The sequence below is a fragment of the Nannospalax galili genome, unplaced genomic scaffold, assembly GCF_000622305.1.
Source record: "Nannospalax galili isolate Female #2095 unplaced genomic scaffold, S.galili_v1.0 scaffold302, whole genome shotgun sequence".
NCBI classification, from domain to species: domain Eukaryota; kingdom Metazoa; phylum Chordata; class Mammalia; order Rodentia; family Spalacidae; genus Nannospalax; species Nannospalax galili.
The window spans coordinates 295,699-296,057 of NW_008350120.1; positions in this window are offsets into that span (position 1 = coordinate 295,699).

Genomic DNA, 359 nt, shown 5'->3' on the forward strand with positions numbered 1-359 from the left:
GATGCCTTTTAGGTCTTTTTGATATATGTTATTGTTTATTTAAGATGTCTCTCTGTTGATTCTCTGTGCTGTTGACCTATCTAATGGAGACAGTGGGGTATTTACATTCCCTACTATTAATGAGTTGGGACTAATCTGGGTCTTAACGTCCTATAGCATTGTTTTTATGAAGTTGGGTGCACCAGAGTTTGGTGAATATATGTTCATGGTTGTAATATCTTCTTGATTTATTGCTCCTTTGATCAGAATGAAGTGGCCCTCTTTATCTCTTCTGATTAGTTTTGGTTTAAAGTCTATTTTGTCAGATATTAGAATTGCTACACCTGCTTGTTTCTTAGTGCCATTTGCTTGGAATATTT